This window comes from Hipposideros armiger, unplaced genomic scaffold (assembly GCF_001890085.2).
Source record: "Hipposideros armiger isolate ML-2016 unplaced genomic scaffold, ASM189008v1 scaffold_83, whole genome shotgun sequence".
Taxonomy (NCBI): domain Eukaryota; kingdom Metazoa; phylum Chordata; class Mammalia; order Chiroptera; family Hipposideridae; genus Hipposideros; species Hipposideros armiger.
In genome coordinates, this window is record NW_017731433.1 from 4,096,287 (window position 1) to 4,107,923 (window position 11,637).

The 11,637-nt window shown below is 36.8% G+C and overlaps 1 protein-coding gene across 1 annotated transcript in view; it reads right to left on the reverse strand.

Annotated features, from left to right (window-relative positions):
• TNIK (TRAF2 and NCK interacting kinase) overlaps positions 1-11,637 on the reverse strand; it is a 398,889-nt gene that overhangs the window by 222,131 nt on the left and 165,121 nt on the right. The window lies entirely within an intron of this gene.

An 11,637-nucleotide genomic window follows, 5' to 3' on the forward strand; every position in this document is an offset into this window, starting at 1 on the left:
TCTGGTCTTGGATTTTTGTTTGGAGTGTACTAGTATTACTTTAATTTTTTTTTAAATAATAAATTTTAAGAAAATAGTGCTGTTGTCAATATACACCATATCAGCAACTTGCAAGATAACTAAATTTCTGTGAGCTGGTCTTTGAAATGAATGATGCTGACAAACTAAATCCAGTTCACTGCCAATTTTTATAAATAAAGTTCTATTTAAACACAGTCACACACCCATTTGTTTACATATTGTCTAGTGCTGCTTTCTGCTACAACAGCAGAGTTAAGTTGTTGCAACAGAGACCGTATAGCCCATAAAACCTAAAATATTTCCTATCTGGTTGTTTATAGAAAAAGTTCACCAATCCCTGATTTGTAACACTGATATTCTGGGAAAATGTTATTTGTACTCAACTTGATTTTTAGAGAAGAGTAGGTTTCTAAGTTGCAGACTGCCTCTCTTATGTGCATAGCTCCCCTGATAGGAACAGATGTGCCCCCAAGACTCGAATAGAATGTTTTTTTTTCATTTAAGGCGTGCAAAAGGTGCATACAAAATCCCTGTCTCTGTTATATAGTGATGGGAAGAGCCTGTCATTACATTGTAATTCTCCTGACCTTTCAAATGACAGTAAGAACCTGGCCCTTGTATTTTTACTGCTGGATGTTACCTGTCAAAAAAAGAGCAACCTTTACATGCTCACATAAAAATGAAATTCTGCCTGTATCTCAATGTTGATATCAGAATGAAGCTGATGAACATCAACTAACACGAACCTCAGCATTCTAGGCCAAAGACTCGGCAGCTGGGTATTAAAACACATAATATAGACACTTGGATTTTATTTTAAGACTCACTAGTCTGAAGGCCATGTCCTTGGACTTTTTCATCATAGTCTTTTAAATTGCCAAATTGCCTGAAGGTAAATCCAACTTACTCACAGGAAGAGAAAATAGGAAAGAAGTAATGATCTACTAAGAAAACCATAAAAAATAAAAATAAAAAAACAATAGTAGCATTCCTCCTAAATGATAAGGGTGAACTTTGCCTAAATTGTGCATTTAGAATGAACATCAAACAATCATACCCCTTTAGTATTAACTGGTTCAAAAAAGGTGTTTATGTATAGAACCCATTTAGACCTTCAAAACAACTTAGGTTGGTGAAAAAACCTGTATTCCATATCAGGGATTCTCAATGGCTGTGGGATAGTAGAATGTGTAGGGTTCATGTCCCTTGGAATTGTATCAAAATTTCCCAGTGGAAGGAGGCTTTTTAAACTACTCTTCCCCAAGTTAGTGAAAGATATTACTGTATTGATTAGAATCTGTTGCATTCCTCAGGAATGCTGATAAAGAAGATGGTAACTATATCATTCTCTACAGGGGAAAACAGACTCCCAGCAAGATTCTTAATTTTTAGTATTTGAATGAAAAGATTATAGACATTATAGAACACAACACATTAATGTCTACACATTAATAAACAAAACTGTGTATAATGAGCAAAAAAAAAAAACGTAAAGCCAATTTTGAAAGTGGGATGTTCATTTATTACCTTTGGCTTTAAACAAACTAAAAAAGAAACTCCTTTGATGGTATCTACTAGGACATACATTTCTAGTAGGAGACTTCTATATATAGTGTTTGTACCTCACTTTTTTTCATCTACTTTATTATTATCACATCTTACCATGTCCATAAACATTAAATCTCTATTTTTAATATCTTCAATTAACATCCTCATATCCAGTTTAGGCATATGTCAAATTGTTAATAGAGGCAGACTTCCTAGGTGAAAGGTCTTCTACCTTCTTAGGACCTTTGCTCACAGATCTCCTAACTGGATTCCCAAGAATTATACCAATTTGCCCTCCCACTACCAGTATATAACTGTGCCAGACAGCTACCCCCTTGCCAATTCTAGCTATTGGCATTCATTTCCATAATTGCTGTTTTAATGACTCTCAAAATGCTTCATAATTTGTTCAGGGCTTTATTTGGGCTGCTCTCTCCCAGGTAACTGTTACCTGCACTTAACACCTTTGACATGACAATAATGATAGTGGCGGTGGTGGTGATGATAACAAGTCACTAACATTTAGAAAAATATGTTTGTTCTCACATTTCACATATATTATCTCATTTAATTGACACAACAACCCTATAAAGGGGGACTATTATTATCTGTATTTTACAGATGAGGAACCTATGGCATGAAGAGATAATGTAAATTGCCCAAGCCTACAAAGCTAATAAGAGTTAGAACTAGAATTCAAACCCATGCAGTCTGGTGCTAGAATCCTTCAGAATCAACCTGCTATTAGTCCATCCACCATAGGGAAAAAAAAATCATGAAACTAGATATATCACCACCCATTCCTGCCCAAGGGATAACAGTTATAATTTCTAGGGTCACATGAAACTTCAACTGAGCCTCAATAGCTCTCACAACTGCTGTGGTTCTATCTGAACACTGTAGATGAGACTTTTTGAACAGGGTAACAAGACTCTCAGGTTTTAACAGACAACTGAGCATCATATGCAAGGCCTCCACTTCCAGTGTCCACCAGTTAGGAGCTGTGTGCCCTCGGATCAAATGCTTACTCCCTGGACCTCAGCTTTTCATCTGTAAAGTGAGGATAAAAATATTTACAGCTCATAGAGCTGATGAGAAGAAATATGCATGAAACGTTTAGCACTATGCCTGGCACATAATAAATTCTTGATAAATAGCAGTTATTATTTCCTGGTGTTTGTCATGTTAGCTCCTTTTGTTATTCCTCTTGACCCCACCTTAAGAATTATCATGATTCTATATAGTACAAACTGTCTCTAAATAAAGAATTGCCTCCAAAGTACAATTCTTCAGAGATGTATCAAAAGATTAAATGAAAGCATTGTTTCTTTAAAAGGAATTAATATTAATACATAATATTATATGAAATTTTCTTAATATCAGATCTATAGGCTCTAGGACTATGCTGTTACTATAAATTAGGGCTAATATTTTAATACTTGTTACCTAATAAACATTAGGGTCAATATTAACATATCATTTATTAATATTGATATAGTTAATACTTTTAATTATTAAGATTAATGCAATCCTATAAAATAATTACCATAAAAACAATATAGATATTTCATGTTACTGTATGGCTCAACAGAAATAACTTGGCAACATCTAGACAGTCAGTAAAATAGACGTAACTGAGAACTTACTAAATAAACAGTCTCAGCCAGGAAGTCCCCCTTTGAAAAAACTAGGAAGTAATAATGTCCTTATAGAATGGCATAGCATTCAACACAAATAGTTCCTATCAATTATTGGGAAATAGAATATTCTATTTAAACTGAGATGGATTTGTTCTAGGCCCCAAATTTTGCTTGGATAGGAGCTACTTTCTATTTCCCTTAGACCTTTAAAAAATAAAAAGTACTCTGAAGGTGCAACACTGGAACAGAGGGGAACAGAAGTAGGAGACAGCTTCCCATGCCCTTTCTCAAGTGAAAAATCCAAAGCCGGCAAGGAAGAGAAACGGCATTCCATGATCAACAAGTTGTGACCACACTGAGTCACACGTAGAAGTTTCCTCAGGGTAGCAAACTATGTAAGAACTTTGCTTTCGAGATAGATATGGGTTGAAATTCTGGAGCTGTTACTTACCAGCTGTGAAATCGTAAGTTATTTATTTTCTTTTAGTCTCAGCTTCTTAATCTGCAAAAGGTTGGTAGTAACAGAATCTACTTCACAGGGCAATTATGAGGATTAAATACTGTAATACACTAAAAGAGCTTAACCCAGTGACTAATCCAAAGGAGCAAACGACACATTTTAAATATCATTAGTATTTTTGCTATCCCAACAACTAACACTGAAGCTTCACCAAGTATCCATTATTTTGCGCTCTTACACACACATACTCGTATACACATTTATATACATCTCAGACAGCCCTCTGGATCTTGCCATGCTTGAAGGTCAACGAGGGCAATGTTTGCTGCCATTGTATAGCACAATTAAAAACTGTGATCACGTGAACTGGCATCCCGCCCGCCATTCACAGCACGCACGAGATGTGATCCGCAGAAAGTGTTGGGGCTACAGGAAGTCATCCAGGCCGTGATCAGCTCTTCAGTTCTGGTACAGATTTAAATCTTAGGTTATCACCAAAATAACATTTTCCTCACGGCATCAGGCCAACATCTCCATCCTAGTGAATCACAAAGAATGGAAAGAAGAGCCAGCAGGAGTATTTATAGGTTACTGACTTGGTGCAGGGCCAACAGTATTCTTTCTTTTTTTTTAACCATCACCGCCAAAGGAACGATCTGTGGATTCTCCTACTGGTATCCTACCGCTTTGTAAAATAACAAATGAAACCGAACAGAAAAACAGAGGTATCAAACAGTTGTACTAAACTAGTCTCTGAAGTTCATGCATAAATGATATAAAAATATCAAGAAAGGGACTGAAACTATTTACTTTCCATAAGATTCAAAGTAGAAATTTGCAATGTGTAACTCCAAAAAAGAGAGTTGTGACAGCACCAGCAGGAGGTAGTTGGAGCTCGAACCTTACAACAAACTTGGACAATTGCTGTTCTCAATTATACCCGCACAATGGTGTGGGCAGGGTCCTTAGAGGCCGGAACCCACTGTCCTCGTATGTCACCTACGAGACAAAAGTGAAACCCTGGCATATACAGGCCCCTTTCCACACTACCTTCCTGTGAAAACTCTTATAAGAAAATAACTTTATTTAAATTGTATAAACTGAAATTTTTTCATAGATTCTTATGCAGGAAAATCTTATGGTAGCTTTTTAAAAACTCTCATGGAATGATAGACCAAATTCTCCTTGAATGGCATATGGACCAGGAGAAGGAACCAAGAAAATATACAGTCTTCTGAAATGTTTCCTGGATTTTTCCCCTTTTTTCAACAAAAATAGAACTACCTTTATTTTCGTCTTCTTCTTTCTTTTTCTTTTTTTTTTTTATGGGAGATGAGTATTATATAGGAGATTTGGCAACCTGAATAAATATATGAGAAAGCCCATTGGATAAAGAAAGGAAGTAAATCCCTCAAAATTATTCACTTAGGAGATTTCACATTTTGGTGCTAAAGCTTCAAAATAATAACCATCACCATCACTGAATGTTCCCTATCACCAAGGAGCTGAGGAGTTCAATCTTGCTTACTACCAATTAAAGGCTCTGAGAAAGAAAGGCTTCTTGGCAGCCAGATAAAGCTGGCCATCCAAGAGAACCCATAGCTCCTGCCCTCTGGAAACAAAGGAGAAGAAGAACTAGAACTCCACGTACCCTAGAAGAAACCGTATAGATCCAGGGCTGTAGCGGGGGCACCTGAGAAACTGGAATTCTCACCACAAACAGAGTGGTGGGGGCTGTGCACTGCAACAGTCGTCATTAGTTCTCTGAGGAGTACCTCAGATCACAGGGACTAGAGGAAGCCGGGCAGAGATGGTGCTGCACGGGAATGTAAGCTGACTGATCTCCCCAGAACTAATGAGGGTACCTGCCTCTCTGCCATGTTCCTGGTCTCCTGCAATCCCCCCAAATGCCTTCATGTCAGTGTAATTTGGGTTACTTGCAAGATGGAGTTACGGCCCAACTTCATTCTGGGAGGCCGAATGGGTACCTCAGCTCTCAGACCATAAGTTTCCAGGTTTCAATAATATTTGCTCATTATCCAATCAGAAACATCAGCCTCACTTGGGAACTTGTTCAGGAATGCAAATTCTCAGCTCCGCACCAGACTTGTGAATCTGAAATTCTCCAGAAAGGGCTCAACAATTTCTGTACTAACAAGTCCTCCTGGGGATTCTGATTCACATTAAAGTTTGAGAACCCCTGAGCATTCCAGAGCAACACAATCTCATAAAAAAATTAGCCTTGAAAACAACATATGGATTAATGATGGGCAATAGGTACCTGAGTAAAAGGAACCCTCTCTGTACACAATTGGCTTCCACTCCCAAATTATTTTATTTAATAGTTAGTTCACCTTTGCAAAAAATGTCCTCTCACATGTATTTTATAATGGGCAATCTATTACAAATAGCCAATCTCAAAAAAATTCCCCTGCCAAAATCATACATTATTTATGCAGATCTGTGTTTTACTCTCTTTTTTTTATAACACCTAGAGCAATACAAATCATCCACAAGCTCTAGCTAATATAGACTAATACAATAATAAGTAATTTTGAGAGCAAACACTCAAATTAGTAAGGCCTGGTTTCCTGCAGATTACCAAGGGGTGAGGAGGTGGGCGCAGGGAGAAGTCAGATAAAATGTGCATTGACTAAAAGGCATAAAGGAAGCAGAAAATTTATTCTGAACAGATGCCAAGACTTTGCCACATGCCTACAGTCAAAGAAATGGAAGCAGAGAAAGTTATTTTTAAAACCTTCTCTCCTTGAGAACTAAGTTAATAATAGCCTTGCTGTAAGATATTAGGTAAATACTTTTTTTTTTTTAAGATTTTATTGGGTAATTGGGGAAGGGAACAGTGTTGTTGGGGAATTGGGGAAGGGAAACACTGTGTTTTTCCAGGACACATCAGCTCCAAGTTAAGTTGTCCTTCAATCTTAGTTGTGGAGGGCGCAAGCTCAGCTCCAAGTCCAGTGGCCACTTTCAGTCTATTTGCATGTGTTTGTGTGTGTGTGTGTGTGTGTGTAGCCCACCATCCCATCCCATGTGGGAGTCAAACCAGCACCTTGTACAGCTGAGCCATCCTGCCACCCATTTGCAGCTCAGCGGCAGCTCAGCTGGGGTGAAGCTCACTGGCCCATGTGGGAATTGAACCGGCGACCCTGTTGCTCAGAACTCACACTCTTGAGCAAGCTCTTAACCAACTGAGCCACTCGGCTGGCCCCAGGTAAATATTTTTTTTTTAATGAAAGACATTAGGCAAACACAGAATATTAGCATGAAATGTGCCTTAAATTACTTAAAGGATACAGACTACTTATCTTCCATGAACAGGAATCACCTGTCTTCAATGTTAAAATTCAAGCAGATAATTTTTTGATAAACCTGTTCTCTTTATAAGCTGTTGATAACATATCATTGATACCCAAGGCTGGGACAAACACATCAGTCATTAAAATTCCACAGCGATACTCAGGCTGCTGAATTTGTTTGCAATAGTAATCTATGTTAGCCTGCCTGACTTGAACTACATGTACTCAAAGAAAAATGTTGATGAGAAAGAAACAGTGAAGAGATGATGTGATAGAGTGGAAAGTGATGAATAAATAATAACTATTATTAAGAAGCACCCATTTTCACTTTCAATCTATTCATTAGATGTTAATAAAATTAATTCTTATTCTTCCATTTGGCAGATAATAAGGCTCTAGCCCAATAGTTCTAAATCCTAGCTGCACATTAGATTTACCTGGAGAACTTAAAAAAAAAAAAAATCCCTGCCACCCAACCACAGAACAATTGAATCACAGTGCCTGGGGATGAGGCCCCAAAACTAGTGACTCTGGTGCTTTATGAGAAATGAGAAACACAGTTATAGGAGAATTCTTTACAAAAATCAATTTGGAGCAAATTGGTTATTCTGGGTCTTGCTCACTTAGTGGATTGGCCCACTCCATTCCTGAAGGATCAGGACTAGGGCACAGGCTTAGCTTATCTTAGCATTCCTGGGAGATGTCAAGTATACCCTACGGTTTGGAAGGAAAAAAAATATATTTACCGTATTTTGCCGTGCATAATGTGCACTTTTTTGCCCAAATTTGTGAAGGAAAAATAAGGATGCACATTATACATGCGTAGTGCTAATTCCATATCTATATAAATGTTTTTCTTTTACTTATGCTTACGAGTTAAAAGTGTAACTCTAGAAATAATGATATCCCTATGCAAAATAATACCCTGGAATACGATAATCGGTTTTGTTGAATTTAACGAATTTAATGATGAACTTGCAACAATGAAGAAGAGTTGGCCTTCTATGATGCATAAATATCGTGAATTTGTTACCAGTACATAAAATTTCTTGTGCTTTGTATCTGTTCTTGTGTTTTGTAATTATTTGTTACATGAAATTTCTTGTACCATAATATATTCAAAAATGAGTGCTAAAATTCTTTTATAATACAAAAAAAAACACACAAAAAACAACGTATCTAAATGTAAACAAATAAAAATTTGAATTAAAACAAAAGATTTTTTTTCCCTGAAAGTTTGGGCCAAAAACATGGGTGCACTTATACATGGAAGCACATTATACATGGCAAAATACAGTAATTCAGTATCTCCTGGTGGAAGGGGTGTGGAGTATGTCTGATGATAAGCCACTCAAATAGAATATATGAATTAACTGAGATGGTTGCAGAGACGAAGGGAGAGAAATTGCTATTCTTAAAAATGCTCTTCTCCTCCTCCTCTACCATCACCACCACCATCATCATCATCATCTTCATCATCTGAACCATAACAGATACATAAGAGGCCCTGTATAATACTTAGAACACAAACTAAGAGTGAGAGGATAACTCAATGATCATGGTATCTCCCCTGCCAGGTAAGTATGTGAGAGGATAACTCAATGAATGCCTTGACTCATTACCTGAAAATCTAAAGGGGGTGGGAAACCTGCTCAGACATCTCTGGAAGAAGCCTACATTGTCCAGAACTTCACAATCTATGTCATTCTTTCATCATCCTTCATAGCAAAAGTATACATTGTAAATTGAGAGATAAAATTTTAGACATAGAAACATCACTTTGGAAAGCTAACAGACGTTTCATATTTGTTCTGACTCAATTAACATTGCCTGTTACAAATACAAGCTGGGGCCATGCAAGGTACTTCCATTTACATAATCTCATTTATGAGACATGTTGTAGTATGAAGAGCTCTGGGTACCATTTTTTAGTACATGGGGACCTCTTATAATAATCAATTTCTATAGATACTTTATGACACTAAAATTTTATCCTATGTTTCATATGTTTTATAGCTTATTGTTGGTAAGATGATTTATATGATGCCAAGTCTTTGTTCAGAAAGGCTGATCCTCTGCATAATGTTGTTCTCATAGAAAAATAAATCTGTTTTACAGTAAATCAATTTGTGGTATTGTTTCTAAAAATATGTTGAGGCAGAATGTAGAGGCTTCCTCTGTGATTCTTAAGGCAAATCAAGATGAATTTGGGTATCATAGGAAGTTGCAAATCTTTCTTTTGTGCTAGCCCAATCCAAAAACTGGACAAAAATGCTCACTTTAATTACTGAGAAAGTTCCCACCTCTGTTATCTTAGTATGTAGTGTCGAATCCCATTTTTATCACTGACCCCTGTCAAATTCAATACATATAAACTTCAGATTCACTGTATCTAAAAAATGGGCTTAGATATATCACATAAATTAGTTTGGTGGCTTTTCCTTTGGCTTTAATCAAATTCTAGGATAGCAACATCTAAGGTCACCCCAAGTTGTACAGAACCTGAACCCAGCGGGATTCCAATGCCTTATGGGCTTAACTTGGAATAACGGTTTGACGACAAATAACCGTGTCTCCTAACAATTTCCACTTAAGTTATGTTTTATGATATATTTTGGAACTTTACTGGGTGAGTAGTTTACTATATGTGATATGGCTTTAAAAGATTACAAGTTCTGATTTCAATCAAATCTAGTTCAACAGCAGGTCATATTAAATCTTGAATTTTGTTGAATATTTTATTCACAGTCAGTATTTACAGTACTGGAAAAACTACTCAAGTTTTCCAAAGTCAGTGAACTTCCTCCTTACTTCCCTTCTTTAAGTTTATCAATCACCTTCTAATAATAATTTGCCTTATTATTAGATAATAATAAGCGTTATTATTATCTAATAATAATGGGTTATTATTGGGTTAAAAATTTAAGTTATAACATGTATGTTTTCATTATATGTACCCTTTCAGGGATAGTAGCTCAAGAAGCATGAATGAAAACCTTGCAAAAGAGCTCATTACCTCCAGAAATATATTAAAGGAGTGGAAGTAAAATATGTTTAGGAATGCCCTAAATTGGGCTATAGCCCTTTAAAGTAAAATTAGAATTTGGTTTTAGTAAGGGCTTAAATCTCCTCATCTTTCTAATCAAAAATGTTTCATCTCCTGTAAATGTCACTACCGATCTGATATGCTGCCATGAGATTCCAGACATGAGACAGGAGAAAATGTGACAGGCTTATGGGGATGCTATTCCCATCCTCTCACTACCCTGACTGTGCCAGGAGCTAGCACAATCCTGGAACACTTAGAAAAACATGTCCTCACCACTGTAGCTCTAGAATAGGGATTCAAATGTAAAGTATAAGAAAAGGCCTCAGTTTAAATTTGAGCCGACCCACGACCTAATGCACAGACAGCTCTTACACTGTCATTCATTTAGACCTCAGCTTATTTCTCTATATAGTCAAAAATAACAAATCATGTTGGCAAATGCTGTGAGATTTAAGCAGGCTCATATTTTTAGGCTAGAAGTAGAGGAGTATGGGAAAAAGAACTTCTAGAAACTTAGGCTCTTGGCAAGGGATGAACTACCCCTACGATCACCACTGGATCATATGTTATCGCAAGTTGTTATTCTCAAGTGCTCAAAAATATCTATGGATAAATGATAGTGACAAAGCAGATGTCAGCATTCAAATTTGATCAACTTTAAACAGGAGGAAATGTGATGTGTGAGAAGGAGCTCAAATCCCAGCCCACCATCATTAACTACATGGTCTAAGATAAGCTACTTGACCTCCCTACGCCTCTTTCCCCATCTGTAAAATAGGGAAATAAACACTTTTCTCATTGGCATTACTTGGAGTGTTAAATGACATATGACATGTAGTGCCTGGCGTGTAACAGGTATGTGATAAATGGCAGTGCTTATTCTGGAGCAAAAAAAAAAAAAAGGACTTTGCTAGAAAACTCAAATATCCTATCAAATATCGGATCTCATTTACCCACTGCTAATAATATATGCTACCCTTTGAGCTCCTACGGTAATTTTTTGACTTGTAATTTGCCAGCACCTTATCTTTAAGACAATCTGTATTCCACAGAACATATGTGCTAAGTAGCTTTCTTCATATGAAACTTCCCAGTCCTCATTTCCCTAATTGTTAAGGGAACAGCACTATAAGCCTGAAGCTCACATGCTGATTGGGAATGGAAAAACCTTGTGACAAAGGGCGGTGGGCTCGATGGGAAAAGTTAATTCTGTGAAAACATCTAGAGAAGTACAAAGGAAAGAATGGTAAATCAAAGACGATGAGCCCCATGACAAGTCCATAGAACCAAAAAAGATCTGTTGTCTGTGTCAGTCTATCCATATCACAAACACCTCAATTACTTTTGAGAATCCCATTGTCATTTACCTAATTGGCTTTTTAAGCTATGCCTCTTTTTTTTTCTTTTTCTTTTATTAAAATGTATTGGGGTGACGAGCTATGCCTCTTTACGCTACTTTTTTTTTTCAGTGTTGCTCTAGAGAATACAATCCTTAACCTTTCACAATCTACTTAGATTTAATACTGTACCACTTCACAGAAAATATAGAAAAACCTTGCAACTATATGTTCCATGTAATGCTCCAGCCACCACCACCATACTATA